The 21,272-nt window shown below is 36.8% G+C and overlaps 1 pseudogene; it reads right to left on the bottom strand.

The window, feature by feature from the left end:
- Positions 1-14,970: 14,970 nt before the first annotated feature.
- LOC124972563 (phosphatidylinositol 5-phosphate 4-kinase type-2 beta-like) lies at positions 14,971-16,685 on the bottom strand (annotated as a pseudogene).
- Between the last annotated feature and the right edge of the window lie 4,587 nt (positions 16,686-21,272).

The following is a 21,272-nucleotide window of genomic DNA, read 5'->3' as shown; positions in this document are numbered from 1 at the left end:
TTTTAGCATTTATTTTATCAAACTTGCCCAAATTTAAAACATTCCTTGGAAATTTTTAGTTCAAAATCTTAGTCAATAAAAAATGTATGATTGATGTGGCTTCATTACCATAGTATGCTGATTTTAAGTCCTTTGTGTATAAACCAAGGAGTGCGATAGCTGGGTCAAAGGTGGGTCCATTCCAAGTTTTCTGAGGAATCTCCACACTGCTTTCCAGAGTGGCTGCACTAATTTGTAACTCCACCAGCAATGTATGAGTTCCCCCACATCCTCGCCAACACCTGTTATTGCTTGTATTCTTGATAATAGCCATTCTAATTAGAGTGAGATGAAATCTTAGGGTAGTTTTGATTTGCATTTCTCTATTAGAGATGTTGAACACTTTTTCATATATTTGTTGATCTCCTATATATCTTCTTCTATAAAGTGTCTGTCTACTTCCTTAGCTCATTTATTGATTGGGCTACTTGTATTCTTGGTGTAAAGTTTGTAAGTTCTTTATAAATTTTGGAGATTAGTGCTCTATTTGAAGTGCATGTGGAAAAGATGTTCTCCCACTCTTTAGGCTCTCTCTTCACACATTATTGGTTGTATCCTTTGCTGAGGAAAAGCTTTTTAGTTTGAATCCACCCCATTTATTGATCCTTGCTTTCATTTCTTGTGCTTTAGGAGTCTTGTTAAGGAAGTCTGGTCCTAAGCCAACATGATGAAGATTCCGGTCTACTTTTTATTCTATTAGGTGCAGGGTCTCTGGTCTAATTCCTAAGTCCTTGATCCATTTTGAGTTGAGTTTTGTGCAGGGTAAGAGATAGGGTTTTAATTGCATTTTGCTGTAAATGAATATCCAGTTTTCCCTGCACTGTTTGTTGAACAGGCTATCTTTTCTCCATTGTATGTTTTTGTTTAGTATGAGGTAACTGTATTTATGGGGGTTTGTCTCTGTGTCTTCTATTCTTTACCATTGGTCTACTTGTCTATTTTGGTGCCAATACCATGCCATTTTTGTTACTGTTGCTCTGTAGTATAGTTTAAGGTCTGGTATTGTGATACCTATTCTTTACTCTTCCTGTTTAGGATTGCTTTGGCTATTCAAGGTCTCTTATTCTTCCAAATGAATTTCATGATTGCTTTCTCTATTTCTATGAGCAACATCAGTTACATCAATGTTTATAGCAGCTCAATTCACAATAACTAGATTGTGGAACCAACCTAGATGCCCTTCATTAGATGAATGGATAAAGAAACTGTGATATATATACACAATGGAATATTATTCAGCCATAAAGAAGAATAAAATTATGACATTTGCAGGCAAGCAGATGGAATTGGATAATATCATGCTAAGTGAAATAAGCCAATCCCCAAAACCCAAAGGCTGAATGTTTTCCCTGATAATTGGATGATGATACATAATGGGGGTGGGGGTGGGGTGTGGGGGATGAGAGAAGACTGGAAGAACTTTAGATTATGTAGAGGGAAATGAGAGGGGTGGTTATGAAAAATGCTGGAATGAAACAAACATCATTACCCTATGTACATGTATGATTACATGAATGGTATGAATCTACATTGTGTACAACCATAGAAAGGAAAAGTTGTACCCCATTTGTGTACAATGAATCAAAATACAGTCTGTAAAAATAAAAAATAAAAAAATAGATTTCTAAGATTTTTTTAAAAATGTATGATTATACTCATTCTTTTAAAATAGTTCTTGTATAGTTCTTTTAACATGAAAATTCCAGGAAGATTGGGGATCTAATGTTACTTATGAAGTATTATATTTTAATTTAGAAACTCTTTATTTTTTCTGCCATTGCTCCTTGTTAACATTCTGCACATAGGACATGATCACATTTTGTGATATCTGTGGGTTTTTAAGTGCATCCACACAACTGCTGAACATTAACTCAGATTCTAAGGTCATTTGACATACTATCCAAATGCAAAGTTGTTTTCTGGTACAATTACCACTTATTAATTTTAAATATTAAAATGAACCTCCCTTCTAACATATTGATAAGAATTTGGTATAACATTAGCACTTAAACTTTCTCAATAATTACAGAGCAGGTTTGCTACAAGTTATGGGAAAAACAAGTTTTTTTGTGCTTCTTAACAATTCAAGAGAGTTGGTGAAAAATACTGGGCAGAGTAAAAGTACTCTGGATTTCTTGTTTCTAAGTCTACTTTTCTGACACCGGTAAGTGCACTGTGCACTCAGAATACTTTTTGTTCATTTGTAATGAATGATTTAGAGTAGGGTGTAGAAATGTCATCATATTGCAGTTTCATATTGCAAGTTTTTTTTATATCTTTGTTTTATTTATTTATTTATTTATTTTTATGTGGTGCTGAGGATAGAACCCAGTGCCTCATATGTGGTAGGCAAGCACTCTATCACTGAGCCACAACCCCAGGCCTATATTGCATGTTTTTATATAATGTGTCAGACATTCAATTCTACAATTTCAAAAGAATATGTTGCAAAATGTTATGATTGTACATGTGTATGTATATATGTAAAATGAAATGTTATTTTATGTGTACTAAATACCAGTATCATTTAATAAAAGAATTACAATTTCTGTCTTCTTTTTAAATGTACTTTCTGCTCTGGACTTTGTGGTGGTCATGGTAAATGGTACATAAATCCCTAAAATACTTTAGTTCAGATTGGTTTCATATCTTTTTATTATCTGAACAAAAGACATGGGTGGAGTGAAATAGTAGAGATAAAAGGTAGGAGATCATTAAGACAGGATATCTTGTACAATTTTGCCAAGGACAGTTCAGACTGACTTACAGATTAATTTGAAAAATTAACTTGATACTTATGTGCCTCAGTATTTAATTTTAATTTCAGTGAATATGCATATTAAATTGTAGAACAATTTTAGCTTTATAGAATTATTGTGAAGATAGCAAAGTTCCATATATACCATACCAAGTGTTGGCTATTTTAATTTCTTACATTATTATTGTACATTTTTTAAATTAAGAAGTCAGTATGCTATTACTAACCAAAGTCCATCATTTATTTAGCATTTTTTTCTGTTCCAGGATTCCAATCAGGATATCATATTACCACATTTAATAGTCGTGTCTTATTAGGTTTCTTTTCTCTGTGACAGTTTCTCAGATATTCTGTTGTTATGACCTTAATAGTTTTAAGGAATATTGTTAAAGAACTTTATAAACTGTTTCAAAATTTGTATTTTTTCTGAAATTTTTCTCATGATTAGAACAGGGTTATATATTTGGGGAGGAAGATAACAGAGGGAATATTCCATTCTTATCCTTTCATATCAAAGTATAAGTTGATGCTGAACATTGTTGATGCTGTTTTGATCACTTAGTTGAGGTAGTTTTTTTCACATTTTCCACTGTAATATTAATTTAAAAAAATATCATCACAATCTTTAGAAGAAAATACCTATGTGCAGCCTGAAATTAGGAGGGGAAAAATACTCCACCTCTTTAAGAATAGATTATTTACAAAAATTATCTACAATTCTGTGTGGAAGATGCACCAAGTCTGTTTACTTATTCAATCATTTATTCATATTAACGGGACTCGTGATCATTTTAAAATTAGAGTTGATCAAAATGTAGTACGTTTGTTTCCTTGTCTGGTTTTGTTTTTAATATCTCACTCTACAAGATACTCCAGGTACACCATATATATTTTCTATGTAGGTCTCAGAATCAGTCATTTCTTCACACTATCCTGATTACTTTTACTGGGGAATGGCATTAGAAAACAACATCTGAGTGCTCAGACATGTGTATTACTACTGTCATAACTGGCCTCCTCACCACTTTATTCTAAACTTCCCCTTCTAACAGTGAAAAAAAAAGGGTTTACCATTCACTATCCATTTATTTATTTTTTTCACTTTCAGTATATATTTGTGGAAGTTTTAGAATTAATCATATCATTTGGGGCTTTATATAGTGTTTATATATCGATTTATAGGTTTTTTGCATTTGTTCTTATAGATTCCACACATTGGAACAGTTTTAAGAACAGAACTTTATTCCTTCACAATTTTCATTGATACTGTTTCATATATTTTAATGCATTTAGATTGTTTTGTCATATTCATTAGTCTAACTTGGAATTTTATCAAACTTCCTAAATTATATTTTAATGTTTGCATATATAAAGATTACCTCCTTGTGAAGTACAGTTCAATGGGTTTTGACAAATCATTAGTGTGATGTATTCACAATAATATCATCACAAATAACATATTTGCCATCTTAAAAAAGTATCTATGCTTTATCGATTCAATAGCAACTTCCTCACAACCCTGAGTCACTTATATTTGTACTATCTCTTTTATTTTAATTTTCCAGAATGCCATATCATCACAATAATACTGTATAACTTTAAAGAATAGTTATTTCACTTAGTGTATTCATTTCATTCATCCATAAATTTTCATGACTTGAAAGACATTTCTTTTTATTATCAAATAATATTTCAAATATGAATGAATACAGTTTATCTACTCATATATATATATATATATATATATATGGGTTATCACCAGTTTTGGATATTTATGAATAGAACCACTACAAACATTTGCATGTGTGATTTTATGTGTACATTAAGTTTTTAAATCAGATGGGAAAATACCTACAAGTGTGATTATTGGACACTTGTGGGAAATCTGTTTATTTTCTAAAAAATATTACAAACTATTTTTCAAAGCAACTGTACTATTTTACATTACCATCAGCAATGAATGAGATTTCCTGTGTGGATTTCAACCATTTTAATTGGTGTGTAATGGTGTCTCATTGTTTCAATTTTCAATTTCCTAAAGAAAAATGTAATTGAGTGTATTTTCTAATGCTTATTTGCCATTCACATGTCTTTTCAAAAAAGTGTCTTTTCAGATCTACATCCCATGTTTAAAATGGATCATATGTTTTCTTATTATTGAATTTGAAGGGTTCTGTATGTGTGTTGGATACAGATTTTTTACTGAATATGGGTTTTGCAAAGTATTTTCTCCCATATGATACCTGATATTTCATTCTTTTAACAATGTTTTTCACTTAGAATGTACTTGTAATTTTAAGACAAACATCATTTTAAAAATGTATTATTCTTTTGCACTGCATATAAAAGTCATCATCTAACAATAGGTCATGAAATGGTAGGGCCTCTGCATGAAGGGCAAGTGCTCTATCAGTGAGGTTTAACACCAGTACCTGGTCATTTTAGAATATTAAGACTTCCATTATGACCATGGAATATCTACCTATCTTAGAGTTTTTAGTATGTGTGTCTTTTATCTTATTGAATTTATTCCTTAGTTTTTATTTTATGCTTTTGTAATTAGGATTCTTTTCTTAAATTCTTCTTGAGATAGTTTGTTATTAGTGTTTAGAACTACTTTTTATATTTATTTTGTATCCTGCAACTTTACTGAAGTAGTTTATTATTTCTAAAGTTTTTCTCTATTATTTTCAGTGCTGGGGATTGAACCCAGAGCCTTGCACATGCTAGGTAGGTGCTCTACCATTGAACTACATCCCTAGAACTCTTTTGTAAAGTTTCTTGATGAACTCTTTAGGATTTCTTAAATGTACAATCACATCATCAGTAAAAAGGTTCAAAGTTTTGCTCTTGCAATCCCATAAGTTTTGGTATGTTATATTTTTGTTTTTATTTCTCTTGGGGTACTTTCTCATTTCTTTTTTGATTGCTTTTTGACTGAACTCTGTTAAAGTGAATATTGTGAAATTTTCACATATTTGAGACTATCGTTTTTTCTACTGCTGTTGAATTCTAGTTTAATTCTACTGTTGTGATTAATGATACGTGGCTTGATTCTAATCTTAAATTTGTTAATAATTGTTTTGTGATATAATATGCGGTCTATATTAGAGAAAATTACATGTGTGCTTGAGAAGCATATGTATTATTGTACCGAGATTCTCTAAACCAGTATTTGGTCTAATGTTATTTGAATCTTAAATTTTCTTCCTGATCCTATGTCTGCATATTCTGTCCATTATTTAAAGTGGAGCACTGAAACCTTCTACCAGTATTGTATTCTTATCAATTTTTTCTTCATTTTTGTCAGTATTTGCTTTATATATTTATGGCTCTGATGTTGTATGTATATGTATGTACATAAATATACTTACAGGGTATATGAAAATAAACAGAAAGTACAGTCTATTTAAAGGATCCAAATAAATGGACAGAAAATATCCCTGATGTAGAGAACTAGATTTATTAAGTAAAGGCTTTAAAACAGCTGTTCTAAATATAATCAAAGATCTAAGTAAAACGGACAAAAACTAAATCAAGAAAATTATGTATGAACAAAATTAAAATATCCAATAAGGGTGTAAAAACTACAAAAGAGATCCAAAGAGAAACTCCAGAAATGAAAAGTATAATAACTGAAATTAGAAAGTTGCTAAAAGTGTTCAGCAGTAAATTTAACCAGTCCAAAGAATCAGTTAACCTGGTTGAAATCGTTAAGTCTGAGGAGAAGTGAATATTGAAGATAAGTGAACAGAGCTTAAAGAATCTGAGACACCATCAAGTAGATCAATATATGTTTAACAGAACTCCCACAATGAGAAATAGAAGAGAAGTAAAAAGTGTCTGAGAAAACATTGGCTGAAAACTTTGATGAAATACATGAATGTACAAATCGGAGAATTTTAATTAACTCTAAAGAGATAAATGCAAAGAGACCAACACTGAGACACTTTATAATCTAACTCTTAAAATACATCAACAGGGAGAATATTGATAGCAGTGAGAAAATAGCAGTTTATCAAATACCCAAGAACTTCAATATTATAATGAGTTTCTTTAGAAACTTGGAAGTCAGACGACTTAGGAAGACAGTGGGGTGACATTTCAAAAACACGGAAAGAAAAATTGTATCAATTAATAATACTATAACTGGGGAAATTATCTAAAATAAGGGAAATTTGTTAGCAGAAACTTGTAGGCCAGAAGGGAGCTGAATGTTATATTCAAACTGATTTAAGAAGAAAAACTATGAAGAGCACTGTCCTCTACAAAATTGCTCTTAAAAATGAAAGAGATACAGCCATAAAGAATACAATGATGGCATTTTCCAGTAAATGAATGGAAATGGAGAACATCATGCTAAGTGAAATAAGTCAGACTCAGAATCAATGGTCAAATGCTTTCTCTCATATGTGGAAGCTATAGTAAAAGAAGGAAAAGAAGGTAGTGGGGGGATCAGAGATCATAAGTATATACGGAAGATCAGTGGAGTAGAAGAAGAAAATTGAGAGATAGGAAGGAAGAAAGGGAGAGCATAAAATAGATGAATTTAATGAAAGTATGTTATATATATAGATAAATGTAAATCAGGGAATTTCCCCTTTATGATATGTAACCCATCCCCATCGTTTATTTTTTTTTCCCCTTACATTGCTTTAGTTTCTGCATATGAAAGAAAACAGTTGATCCTTGTCTTTGTGAGTCTGGTTTATTTGCCCTAGCATGATATTCACCATTTTCAACTATTCACTGGCCAATGCCATAATTTTATTCTTCTTTATGGCTGAGTAAAACTCCTTTACTTATATATACCACAATTTCTTAATCCATTCTTCTCTTGACTGGCACTGGGGCTGATTCCATAACTTGACTGTTGTGAGATGTGCTGTTATAAATGTTGTTGTGGCTGTATCACTATAGTATGGTGATTTTAGATCATTTGGATAAATACTAAGGAGTGAGATAGCTGAATCTTTTGTTTTTAGCAAGTGATTTTTTTAACTTTTATTTTTTAGTTGTCAATGGACCTTTATTTATATGTGGTACTAAGAATCGTACCCAGTGCCTCACACATGCTGGGCAAGTGATCTACCACTGAGCTACCACTCCAACCCTGATAGCTAAATTTTATGGTGTTTCCATTCCTAGTATTTTAAGGAATCTCCATGCTGCATTCCAGAGTTGTTGCATTAATTTTCCATCCCAACAAAATTGGGATGAGTGTACCTTTCCCCCCATATTCTCACCAGTATTTTTATTTGCATTCTTTTTTCTTTTAAATTTTATTTGTTCTTTTTAGTTATACATGGCAGTACAGTATATTTTGACATATTTATAAACATAGATTATATTTTGTTCTAATTAGGATCCCAGTCTTGGGATTGTGCATGATGTGGAAAATCATTGTGGTGAATTCACATATTTACATAGAAAATTTATTTCAGAATCATTCCACTGTCTTTCCTATTTCTGTCCCTCCTCCCTTCCCTTTATTCCCCTTTGTCCAATCTACTGAACTTCTATTCTTCCCCTTGCCCTGATTGTTGTGTGTTAACATCCACATATCAGAATATTTCACCCTTGAGTTTTTGGGACTGTCTTATTTTGCTTAGCATGATAGTCTCCAGATGCATCCATTTTTTGGCAAAAGTCATAAAGTCATTTTTTATGGCTGAGTGATAGTCCCTTGTGTATATACCACATTTTATTTACTTACCCTTCAACAGATCCATTCCAAGTTTTCTGAGGAATTTCCATACCGCTTTCCATAGTGGTTGTGTCAATTTGCAGTCCCACTAGCAATGTATGAGTGTACATTTTCCCCCACATCCTCCCAACATTTATTGTTGCTTATATTCTTGACAATTGCTATTCTGATTGGAGTGAGATGAAATTCCAGTGTAGATTTAATTTGCATTTCTCTAATTGCTAGAGATGAAGATTTTTTCATATATTTATTGATCCATTATATATCTTCTTCTGTGAAGTGTCTGCTAAGTTCCTTTGCCCATATATAAATTGGGTTATTTGTTTTTTGATATTAACTTTTTGAGTTCTTTATTTTTCATAATTGCCATTCTGATCAGAGGGAGACAAAATCTTCATGTAGTTTTGATTTTCATTTCTCTGATTGATAGGAAAGTTGAACTTTTTTGTATATATTTGTTGGCTGTTTGTACTTCTTCTTTTGAGAAGTGTCTGTTTAGTTCTTTTGTCCATTTATTGATTGGGTTCTTTGGGTATATTTTTTTATGTTCAGTGTTTTGAGTTTTTTATGTATCCTTGATATTAATGCCCTATCTGAGGAACAAGTTTCAAGGATGTTCTCCCATTCTCCAGTGTATCTTTTTGCACTCTTGTTTCCTTTGCTTTTAACTTGAGTACATTCTGATTATTGATTATTGGTTAAATTGTCTGGTTATGAAAGTTGTTGCCTATGTCAATATGTTGGAATATCGACTCTATATTTTCTTCTATTAGTTGCAAAGTATTGATCTAATTCTTAAGTCTTCAATCCACTTGGATTTTACTTTTGTACAGGGTGAGAAATAGGGATCTAGTTTAATTCTTCTACATGTAGATATCTGGTTTTCCCAGCACAATTTATTAAAATGGTATCTTTTCTCCAATATATATTTTTGGCATCTCTGTTAAGTATTGGATGTCTATAAGTATGTGTATTTGTCTCTGTGTCTTCTGTTCTATTCCATTGGTCTTCATGTCTAGTTTAATACCAATGTCATACTGTTTTTGTTACCATAGTTCTATAATATAATTCAAGATCAGGTATTGTGATAACTCTAGTATCACTCTTTGTGTTCAAGATTGCTTTGGTTATTCAGGGTCTTTTATTCTTCCAAATTAATTTTATGACTGTTTTTTCTAGTTCTGTAAGGAATGACATTGCATCCCCCATTGTATTTGATGGGGATTGCATTGAATTTGTGCCACGATCTGCCTGGTCATTAATTCAGGTTCCCAGACAGGGCAGTGAAGGGATGGAGAAAAGACAAACAGACACGCAAATAGAGAAAAAGCTGGGTCTCGATGATCGACTATTCTTTGGTAGGAAGGTAGTGATACACAACAAGCTCAGCACATTCATTATGTAGGTAAAAACATCAAAAGGATTTATTGTGAGAAAGTTTCTTCAAAGTAAGCAGAACCAAGGTCATGTGCATGAGCAGCCCAATTATGATTATCAGCTTCAACCTATAACTCTCTACCCCTGAGCAACTGGCATCTGAACCTCAAGGTCAAGAACTGAATAGCTTAGAGGATAGTGCAGAACCGCGTATTGAACAGGGTGTCACCATAGCAACTGGGCAGTCTCAAATTGATGCCTTCCCACCAAGAGATCCCAGAGAGGCATTGCCTGTCACAGAACAGTTCAAGACCCATAATTCAGTTGCCACTCCCAAAATATTTGCATAACATTTTTGATAATAAGTCCATTTTGATAATATTGTTTCTTTCTATCCAAGATCATGGGAAACTGTTTTCCATTTTATACACTCTTCTTCTACTTCTTTCATCGGTTTTCTATTGTTTTAATTGTAGTGTTTTTCCATCTCCTTAGTTATATTAATTCCCAAGTATTTTATGTTGTTTTTTAACATAATTGTAAATGGAAGTAGTTTCTCTGATTTCCTCCTCAGTTCAATCACTATAGTAATATAGGAAACATATTAATTTATGAATATTGATCATGATACATTGTTGCATCCATTTATCCACTCTAGAAGTCTTCTGGTGGAATTTTTTAGATCTTATAGATATAGGAACATGTCATCGCCAAAAAGATACTTTAACTTCTTTTTGTTCTTTGTATTCCTTTCATTTCTTTCTCTTGCCTGATAACTCTGGATAGAGTTTCAAGAACTCCATTGAATAGGAGTGGTAAGGGTGGGCATCTTTGTCTTGTACCTGTTTTTAGAGGAAATGTTTTGTTTTTCTCTATTCAGAATGATGTTAACTTTGGCTTTGTCATATATAGCTTTTATAATAGTGAGGTAAATTCCTTCCATCCCTAATTTCTCCAGCATTTTTAACATGAATGGGTGCTTTATTCTATCAAATGCCTTTCCTATATCTATTAATATGATCATATGATTTTTATCTTTAATTCTACTTATATTTTGAATTACACTTATTGATTTGCCTACATTGAACCAATCTTGCATTCCTGGGATGAAGCCCACTTGATCAAGGTGTATTATTTTCTTGATATATTTTTTTAACACAGAATTTTTTGAGTTTTCTTTTTTCCTTGAGTTGGAGATTCATGTTAACATTCATGCATTTTAAAACAGTAACAGGGACTTGAACTGTTTTGAGTAGACATTAGACAACAGGGGGTTGAAAATTCCTATTTAAAAAAATGAACTTGAGGTGGGAAGTTGAAAAGTTCCACCCAACCATGGTGGGGTAGTAGTTTATCTTACTTCTCCAAAAGGTGACTCTAAACTTCATATTTTTTGTTTACAATGATCTGCCCTGATGTTGTGGTGTGCTGAGCAACATAGGGACTGCTGGCTCCTACCTCTTCACAAAATGACTGCAAATAAGTGTAAGTGTTCTAGAAGTTTCCTCCCCTGCTACCTTCCTGGAATCTCAGCACAACCTGCTGAGGAACAGCTGAGTCTCCTTTCTGTTCTTCAATAAGGGCTATTCTTCATAAGTGACATTTTTCAGAGGAAGGCTAGTGCCATATCACTGCCCCCTACCTGAGGCTGGTAGATTTGGGGGTAGCTGTTTGAATGTGCTTCCTTTTGAGGATCCCCCTCCCTAAATTACTGCCATAAAGTGAGGTCTCTAGACTTGAGAGGAGTAATGGGTCTAAGGCCAGAGCTCTGAGGGTTAACACACTGTCCTTCTGGCCCCCAACATTCAAATATTGGAGAGAGCTCATATTTTTCTCTTCGGGCCTGATTTGGTAAAAAGATAATTGGGGGTGAGACTGGCTACAAAGAAAGCACTGGGTCTCTGACTGCATTCCCAGAACAGGCCTGGTAGACTGTGAAGAGGGGAACATATCTGGGGCAGAAATCTCAGGTCTTGTCTCACCTTGAGCACTACCAAGAACTTGCTCAGGCCTAAAGCACAGGGAAAAGAGAAAAGTGAAGGAGGGAAAGAGGTAAGGGAGAAAGAGCTGCCTATAGTGGCAATTTGAGTGCCACTGAGAATAGCCATAGGGTCCACTCCTAGGTGACCACAGACCAGTTACCCCTGAGCTATATGAGGAGAACTGAGCACTGCTTCTGTAATTGTGTTCCTGGAACTGCAGGCTTCACTGCTGCCCTGAGAACCCCAAGCCACAGGGAAGGAGTGTGTACTAGGTGATGCAGAGACCAAGTGGTTAATGAACAAGAACACAAGACCAGGCTTTCATGTAGGGGTCTGCCATTTTGGTTTCTAAGCAACCCCGATGTCTGTCCAAGTACCCCCCATGCTGCTGTTGACTGTGGTGACTAGGAGATGATTGCTCGGCTGTAGACATTTCAGAAGGGATACAGAGAAATTGTGACTGGAGGCTACCCAGTAAGGGGTAGAATGAAGGAATGAGAGAGGAAGCCTGCCTTATCTCACCCAGGCCTCACCACTGAGCCTAGTCCTTATTCCTATACCTTTGTTTCCAGGAGACCCAGAATTATTTTCGGATGCCATAAGACTGTTCAGCTTTTCTGCATGACCTGGGGGAGAAAGGTTGGGTATATCACTTCCCCTTAATTGCCTCCTACTGTCCACAAAGGGAATGGCAGGACTTGAGAAAGAAGAGGAAGCAGATGAACATGGTCATCAGTTCATATTTAGACTGCAAGCCAAACAGAACATCTTTATCATCATGAAAAGAAGAGAAAGAAAACTTGTATAAGTCAAGATAAATAGGTTATAAACATCTGAATGCCAAAGGAATTAGAGGGACAAGCCCAAGGTTTTGAAAATAGCACAGAAAATGATCTTTAAAAAAAAAATCTAAAATCCACCAAACCACAGCTCAAATGTTTTGACCCAATCAAAAATACTGTCAGAAAAACAAAAGGCATTTATAAAAGAATGCCACCTCTCAAAATGTAAACAATATATATACGTGTGTGTATGTGTGTGTGTGTGTATGTGTGTGTGTGTGAGTATAGTTTAAAAAAAAAAACCCAAAAACCCAATGTTAAACAAGTTAGATACTGGTAGTTCCTTTAACTGATAAGAGTGTGTGACACTTTTCCTATACGTTATGGTAAAAAGATCAGAAGACCCAATGCAGACAAACCAGCAAGCTGAGTCTGTGGAGGTTGCTGGAAGACAGCCTTCCAAACTTTGGAGATGGTGGGCCTAACTGGGAACAAAATCAAAGTTTCACTCTTGATTAAGACGTGGGGAAATCAAGTCCAAACATTAGTCCTACATAATCCCTTTCCTAAGTCAAAATTGTTTTCTCCAGGAACCACATGGTTCCAAGTGTTTCCTAAGTCACGTCATGGCACTGCTATAATTGTCACAGCTAGCTCTACCTTTCCAGAAGGGAGCAGCCCAAGTGAGGTCCAAGAATGCTGCCTCCATTCCTTCCTGACCTGAATGCTGTGGGCAGGACACACACAGCATTGGTTTCTGCTCCAGAAGCTGAACTTGAACAGTTTGGGAGGGAGCCACTGGAAACCACTTATTCATTTAAAGTGATTCCACAAACCAACTTCCCATCTTTGGTGTTCTCTACAAATTTTATGATCTTTCATCCCAATTATTAGTGAGGGGGTGGGATGATGTAGGAAATGTACTACCCCCAACCCAGAACAATGGAACCATTTTCCCTTCTAGTGGACCAGCAGCTCTAATGGCAACAAAACATGCGTGGCTCACTTCTGAGGGCCTAGGAGGCAGGTTCTGAGAGTGACAGAAATCCTGAAGGAAGCTGCAGAATGCCACTCCTTCCAAAGATTCCTGTGCGTCACAAGTTTAGAGAGAGGCAATAATGAAAAACAAGCCCCAAGCCTAGAACTGGGTCAAACCCCACTCAGGTTTTCATGTTGGATTTCCTGAGTTACCATCCTCAAGTGACTCAGAAGCTATCTTAGCCTTGGATACCACACTCCTTGTTGTGGGCACCTTGCTTGCTATAACTGTCCATGTGAAAAACCATGACTACAGGAAGCCAGACACATACATGGTGGGCCTGAGATTTAAAGAGGTGTCTGTAAAGAGTACCCGGGTTCTCAGAGCTCTGTCCTTGGTGACAAGCCAACCACGGATGAGGGCGCCTGGAGGTCAGTAGGAAGGAACACATGGTGCTCACAAGACCTTATTCCACATACATCAGTTTCTGGGGCCTTTCCAAAGGGAAGTAACCTTTTAAACCCAAGAGTTCTGTTATATCCAAAGGTGCTTTCTGGGTCCTCTTGAGCCAACAAATAGGCTTGACAGTGAGAATATCTCAATTCCAGGGGCCAAGCGAGCCTGGGACTTGGATGATGACCACGGGTTTCTCTGAGTATCTGCCGTCCAAGAGTCCAGCAGCTCCCTCACCCATTACGATCCCATAAGGATGGACCCACACCCCTTGGATAAAACAGAGGAGTAGAAATGTAACATTTCACTTGTATCCAAGGTAGAAAGGTGGAAGAAATTATGCAAAATACTCTTACAAAATTAAAATTTTAATCCAGGTAAGATCAAATGCAGCAGAACGGAGGAGTCTGACCATTTCTCCTTACTGGTGTCGAGCACCCTGCTCTGAGCAACCTTTGTGCTGGATCTCTCAGGTGCCTCTTTAATTGAAGGGAACTGAGAACTGGCAGGTTGGAAAGGGTGACCAGGGTGAGCAATGAAACTTCAGAAATAAAGCCCAAATAAACCCACAAAGTCATCTCTAGCCCCAAGGTATCTTAAAAGGTTACAAGTTACCAAAGGGAACACCTTTGTAACCTAGGACAAATGGGGGAAAAATCAAGGGTAAGCAGAAGGTGAGGTTATATCCTGTGAGCATGTGCATACACAGCACATCCCCCTTTTCTCCAGCTAGAGTTGCTCTCAGTGTCACAGGCTGCAGTCCCAACACCGAAGGCTTTCAGACCCCCCAACTCTCTTCTCTACCCTCCCATCTAACCCCAATACATCCTCTCCATTCCCCAAGCCCTGATCCCATATCCAGCTTTCTGCCTCTGGCTGAAGGTACAAGAAAACTATGTCAGGATGTTGGACATGAACTTGTTGAAGCATTTGGAGTACTGCTCAGGGTTCTCAGTGGAGATCTCGGCCCCTGCCCCATGCTTCACTGTTTTGGCAGCATGTGCAGCTTTCTTCTTAGCATTATATCACATGAGGATGTTGATGATGGCCATGAAATAGACCTCCTTCTTGGTGGTACTTTCGTGGCTTTGCATGGCATTGACATCTACAGAGGGGTTGAACTCCCTAGGACCAAAGAACTGGGGAAAGCTGTGGAGGTTGCCAGGGCTATCTGGAGGTGTGCCAAAGGAGCAGAGCAGGTTGCTGCCCACCCCGTCGTTCTCACTTTCTTTGTCCTCTGCTCACTCTTCCACCTCCATCTCCTCCTATTCCGCCCAGTCCACATGGTGGATGCCCACCAACAGGCTGTAGTCCATGATCTCTATCTGGGCCAGGAACTCAACATTCTGCTTCAGTTTCTCCAGGAAGTTCTTTATACTCTCCTGTCCCACATGCAACTTCTGTCCTTCACTGAGGAAGTCATTGTCTTTGAATGTTCAAAGTCCTTGGCCTTCTCTTTGTCACTTGTTTCTCTGGCAACAGTAGAACCCTTGAGGTCATACTTGCAGAGTAGTGAGTCAAAGGCTAAGCACATTCCTTGCAACCACTGATACCACCGTTTACCGGTGATGTTCTGCTTCCTCTAATGTTGAAGTTTGAACACTAGAGAAGCACGCCAAGGTAAGGATATTAAGCAGGTTTTATTTAGAAGTAGTAATATTACAGACTTCTCCCTGGAGGGAGAAGGGGACCATGGCTGATATTCTAGAATCCCAAGAAGTGAGCACGCCCTACATCTTTTATAGGTTAGGGTCTCCTTTGTTCTGTTCTCTCTCCCCTTATCTCTCCTTCCTGCCTAAGTGACTAGGCCCAGGAGTTGCTGGTGACATAACAAAAAAGGTGAGCAGCAGATGGCAGGGAGAGGGCCAATGGGATTCAGTCAGCAAGGGCCCAGGGGGCATTAATTAGCAGCTCCTTGCTTGCAGTCTTTGATAAGGGCAGTAAATTTGGTAATCAATGAGCTCCAGAGATCCTTGACATTCCATTCTCCCAGGGGCAGTCTCCAACTTCCAGAGGCAGATGGCTTTCATGACCTCCATTTCCTCTATTTGACCCATCCCCTATTTCTACACTAACTGCCTGTCCCAGTTCTGGCTTCACCACCATGTAGGTTTACATGACATCCACAATCAGGTAGAACATACCCAGGAATTGTGGCAAAAAGAGTATTAACATGAAACCCCACTATGAACTGGTGGTATTTATTTAAGATATTGTGCATCTCAGCCACATCCTCACTTGACACAGTCTTGATTACAAAGCATCTGCCCTAGGTGGTAAGGAAACAGGTACCTCACTGGCCCTGGCTGTTACTGTTGATGGGGGCACTGTGTGTCACTGAGTTCTGGTAATCCTTATCATCAATCCAAACTTTGATGGAGATTTTGGAACACTATCTGGAAGTACTCCTTAAACTTAAAGCCACTGGGGAGGTTCTCCATATGGAAGAGATGATTATCTACCTTGATCTTGCTGTAGGTTTTGAAGTCATTTGGCATTAGCATGACAGGGACAAAGACATTGCTCAGCTTGTTGATCCTTGGTTCACCCCCCACATCAGGACACTAAGGATCAGCTTGCTGGGCCAGAATACCTTCACTTTCTGGCACACAAACTGATAACTGTGTATTCACATTTCGTTCTTTCCATCCTTTGTATTTTTGTCCGGCAGGAAAGATTTCCTGGCCATGAAACTCTGAGTTTTGGTTTGTTCCAGATGTTATTTCTTTTGAGTGACAGTTTATCTTGATGTAGAACTTTAGTTTGCTGCACTTTTATTTCTTTCAACACTACATATTTCACTCAACTCTCTTTTCATTGGCATGTTTTGATGAGAATTCTTTTATTTCTTGTCCCTTTCTCTCTCTCCCTCTCTCGCTTCGTATAAATACACACACATACACACACACACACACACACATACATTTACATTTACCTCTGGTTTGGGAGCAACCTTTTTTTTCTTTTTATTTGTTTCCTACAATTTGCTATGATATGTGTAAGGAGGATTTGTTTCATTTTGCTTTGTTTTGGATTTATTCCTACTAATGTTATTTGAGCTTTCTAATTAGTACTTATATTTCTGTGATAGATTTTAAAAAGTCCTATGTTATTCTTCTTTCAAGTATTTGTTATGGTCTGTTTTTCTCCTTTTCTGTTATTTTAATGAACTACATAATACATGTTCTAATTGCCTCTCTGTTTATTTGAGCTTCTGTAACACAATACTGAAGACTTGGTGATTTATAAAATATAGAATTTATTGCTAACATTTATGGTGCCTGGGAAGTGCAAGGTAGAATTGCCAGCAGATTAAGCATCTGGTGAGGGCTCACTCAGTCCTTCACAGATACAGCTTTCCGGTTGTGTTTTCAGATTACATGAGGAAAATACAATCTTCCTCAGTTGTCTATTTTAAGATCCCTAATCCCATTTATGAGGGTAGAGCATTTATGATCTAATCATCTCTCAAAAATCACACCTCGTAATACTATCACACTGGGGATCAAATCTCATCATATAAATTTGGAGGGAGGGACATAATCATTTTGGATACAAAGTCTACCCTTAGCACCTCAAAATCCATGTTTTTTGTTTTAGTTGGCTTTTTTGCTGCTGCAACTAAAAGACCCAACCAGAACAACCATAGAGGAGGAAAAGATTATTTTGGGGCTCACAGTTTCTTAGGTCCGTCCATAGACAGCCGGGTCCATTCCTGGGGCTTGAGGCGAGGCTGAACATCATGGCACAAGAGCATGGTGGAGGGAAGTGGCTCACATGATTATCATAAAGCAGAAAGAGAGTCTATTCACCAGATACACAAATCTAAAATTTATACCCCAAGGCTATGCCACCAGGGACCCACCTCCTCCAGCCACACCTTACCTGCCTTTAATTACCACTCAGTTAATCCCCATCAGGATCCAATCATTTCTCCTCTAAACCTTCTTGCATTGTCTCACACATGAACTTTTGGGGGACACCTCACATCTGAACCATAATATTTTCACATGAAAAGTACATATGTTACAGCCCTAAAGACTCAAAAGTCTTCAGTCATTCCAACATTGAATTCAAGTTATAAGTCCAAAATCTCATCAAAATATCATGTATATCTGGTATTCATGAGACTTAAGGCACAAGTCATCCTGAGGCAACTTTTTCTCCATTTGAGGGCCTGAGAAATCAAATTACTTACTTCCAAAATATAATGGTGGAACAGGTGCGAGATGAACATTCTGATATCAAAGGAAAAAATAAGAAAGAAGAGAGAGAAGTTTAACTTATTCTAAGTAAATCCAAAACCCAAAAAAATAAAACAACATTAAATCTTAAGGTTTGAGAATAATAACATTTGTCAATAATCTTGTCCATCTTCTGTATACAGTGGTATGGAATTTAGACCCTCAGGGTTCTAGGCAGGCTTCCCCTAAATGACCTTGTTGGGTCAGTTCCCACTGTAGCTCACGGGGGTTAGAGTCCTGTGACCTGGTTCACATTAAATTCTTGTGCTTCTTTAGTTCTTGTGCCTCTAAAGTTCTGGAATCTTCAAGATGGTTCTGTTACCAAGGCTCCAAAGACTCTTCTTTACTGAGAACTATTTTAGGTGCTCCCGCATTCACAGCTCCACTGGGCTTTGCTCCAGTGGGGGCTCCCTACAAGTACTCCATACTCATAGTGATCCTCATCCTGGGTCAGTGACTGATGCTCCAAATGAATTCATCCTTCCAAATATTAATGATGCAGCCATGCCTTTACAATTTGTGCACCCTTATGACTGGTGTGAGAGGGCCACACAGAGTTAGCCAAGTTTTATCACATGTGCTACCTTGAGGGATAGCCATTTCAACCCAATGGAAGTACATCTGAAAGAGCTGAGGAGTGTGATGCCAGAATTTGGGGGCCAAAGACTTCAGAGAAGAAACTCCATAATTGTCAGAGATTCTAGTCTTTTGTTTTGTTTTTCACGTTTTGCATTTTAGTTTGGTAATTTTAATGAACCTAACTTCAAGATCACCAATTTTTTTCCTTTGCGTGTTGAGTTTATTTAAAGTGCAAGTAAAGGCACTTTTCATTCCTTTTAAAATGTTTTTTTTTTCTAGTATTTACTTTTCATTCTGCCTCTCTATTTTCATTATCCATTGCTTCTAGCCAGTTGGCTACTTTTTTCCATTGAATGCTTTTTTTTCTTTTTTAAATTTTTATTTTTACAGAATGCATTTTGACTCATTGTACACAAATGAGGTACAAATTTTCATTGCTATGGTTGTGCATGATGTAGATTCACACCATTCGTGTGATCATACATGTACATAGGGTAATATGTCTCAGTCTACTATCTTTCCTTTCTCCTCCCTCCACATTTCCCTCTATACAATCCAAAGTTCCTCCATTCTTCTCTTGCTCCTTCTCCTCACTACCCCACCTTGTTATGTACCATCATCCACTTATCAGAGAAAACATTCAGTTTTGATTTTTTGGGTTTGGCTTATTTCACTTAGCATGATATTCTCCAATTCCATCCATTTACCAGCAATTGCCATCATTTTCTTCTTCTCTATGACTGAAAAATATTCCACAGTTTCTTTTTTATTTTTTTGACATTTAAACATTTTTTAGCTTATTTATTCAGTCTGCCTTCCAAAACACTCTGAAACAACTCTGTGGTCTATAGGTTTGAAAGACAAACCAGAGAATAAAGTCTAGAGCCTTCAGCTTGACACCCAAGTCCATTTTTTTTCCTTCCCCCTCCCCTCCCACCCCTCTTTTCCCTCTATACAGTCCTTCCTTCCTCCATTCTTGCCACCCTCCTTAACTGTAACCCTAAACCTAACCGTAACCCTAAACCTAACCCTAACCCTAACGCTAATCCCTCCCACCTCCCATTATGTGTCATCATCCACTTATCAGCAGGATCATTCGTCCTTTGGTTTTTTGAGATTGGCTTATCTCACTTAGCATGATATTCTCCAATTTCATCCATTTGCCTGCAAATAACATAATTTTATCATTCTTTATGGCTGAGTCATATTCCATTGTATACATATGCCACAGTTTCTTTATCCATTCATTAAGTGAAGGACATCTAGGTTGGTTCCACAATCTGGCTATGGTGAATTGAGCAGCAATGAACATTGATTTGGCTGTATCTCTGTAGTATGCTGATTTTAAGTCCTTTGAGTATAGGCCAAGCAGTGGGACAGCTGGGTCAAATGGTGGTTCCATTCCAAGCTTTCTGAGGAATCTCCATACTGCTTTCCAGAGTGGCTGCACTAATTTGCAACCCCACCAGCAATGTACGAGTGTTCCTTTTTCACCACATACTCGCCAAAACCTATTGTTGCTTGTGTTCTTGATAACCACCATTCTAATTGCTAATTGGGGTGAGATGAATCTTAGGGTAGTTTTGATTCGCATTTCTCTTATTACTAGAGATGTTGAACATTTTTCATATATCTGTTGATTGCTTGTACGTCTTCTTCTGTGAAGTGTATGTTCATTTCTTTAGCCCATTTGTTGATTGCATTATTTGCATTCTTGGTGGAGAGTTTTTTGAGTTCTTTATATATTCTGGAAATTAGTGCTCTATCTGAAGTATGAGAGGCAAACATATTCTCCCACTCTTTAGGCTCTCTCTTCACATTACTGATAGTTTCCTTTGCTGACAGAAAGCTTTTTAGTTTGAATCTATCCCAGTTGTTGATTCTTGCTTTTATTTCTTATGCTATGGGAGTCCTGTTAAGGAAGTATGATCCTAAGCCGACATGTTGAAGATTTGGAACTACTTTTCTTCTATAAAATGCAGGGTCTCTGGTCTCATTTCAAGGTCCTTGATCCATTTTAAGTTGAGTTTTGTGCAGGGTGAGAGATAAGGGTTTAATTTCATTCTGTTGCATATGGTTTTCCAGTTTTCCCAGCACCATTTGTTGAAGAGACAATCTTTTGTCCATTGAATATTTTTGGACCCTTTGTCTAGTATGAGAAAATTGTAATTATTTGGGTTTGTGTCTGTGTCCTCTATTCTGTACCATTGATCTACCTGTCTATTTTGGTACCAATACCATGCCGTTTTTGTTACTTTTGCTTTGTAGTAGAGTTGAAGATCTGGTATTGCGATATCCCCTGATTCACTCTTCCTGCTAAGAATTGCTTTAGCTATTCTGGCTTTCTTGTGCTTCCAGATGAATTTCATAAT

Source organism: Sciurus carolinensis, chromosome X (genome assembly GCF_902686445.1).
Source record: "Sciurus carolinensis chromosome X, mSciCar1.2, whole genome shotgun sequence".
Classification (NCBI taxonomy): Eukaryota; Metazoa; Chordata; class Mammalia; order Rodentia; family Sciuridae; genus Sciurus; species Sciurus carolinensis.
This window is presented reverse-complemented; position numbering and strand designations above follow the sequence as displayed.